Source organism: Rhinolophus sinicus, chromosome X, assembly GCF_036562045.2.
Source record: "Rhinolophus sinicus isolate RSC01 chromosome X, ASM3656204v1, whole genome shotgun sequence".
Taxonomy (NCBI): Eukaryota; Metazoa; Chordata; class Mammalia; order Chiroptera; family Rhinolophidae; genus Rhinolophus; species Rhinolophus sinicus.
In genome coordinates, this window is record NC_133768.1 from 62,470,500 (window position 1) to 62,471,365 (window position 866).

Sequence of the window (866 nt, forward strand, 5' to 3'; positions counted from 1 at the left end):
TAATCAGATTAATCAAGAAAAAGAGAGGACCCAAATAAATAAAATCAGAAACGAATGTGGAAAAGTAAAAAGTGACACCAAAGAAATGCAAAGGATTATAAGAAAATATTATGAACAATTATATGCCAAAAAATTGGACAATCTGGAAGACATGAATAAATTCCTAGAAATATACAATCTTCCATGGCTCAATCAAAAAGAAAGAGAGAAGCTTATTCTGGCCCTTTGCGTCCACTTCCATCGGTTCTTGTGGTTGCTTGTCAGAACTCAGCCTCCAAAATGGTGAAGAAGATCGGGAGCAAGTTGGCTTTTGAGAAAGCTTTGAACACTGCAGAAAATAAGCTCGTAGTAGCTGTCTTCTCAGCCACGTGGTGTGGGCCTTGCAAAATGATCAAGCTATTCTTTCATTGCCTATCTGAGAAGTATTCCAATGTGGTGTTCCTTGAAGCGGATGTGGACGACTGTCAGGATGTTGCTTCAGATTGTGACGTCATATGCATGCTAACCTTCCAGTTTTTGAAAAATGGACAAATGGTGGGTGTACTTTCTGGAGCTAGTATGGAAAAACTTGAATCCACCATCAATAAATTAATCTAATTTTGTATTCTGAAAACATAACCAGCCATTGGCTCTTCAAAACTTGTCAATTTTTTTATTTACAAAAAGAAAAGATCAAGTAGAAAATTATATTCAACTGCCATCTAATTATAAATGAGAATAAAATATTAATTCTACATTGTTTTAAAAAAAAACAAGAAGAAACAGAAAATCTGAACAGACGAATTACTACCAATGAATCAAGTCAGTAGTCAAAAATCTCCCATTAAACAAAAGTCCTAGACTGGATGGCTTCACAGGTGAATTTT

At 35.0% G+C, this 866-nt stretch overlaps 1 pseudogene; it reads left to right on the forward strand.

Annotated features, from left to right (window-relative positions):
- Nucleotides 1-279: 279 nt before the first annotated feature.
- LOC109438468 (thioredoxin) lies at nt 280-597 on the forward strand (annotated as a pseudogene).
- Nucleotides 598-866: the final 269 nt, after the last annotated feature.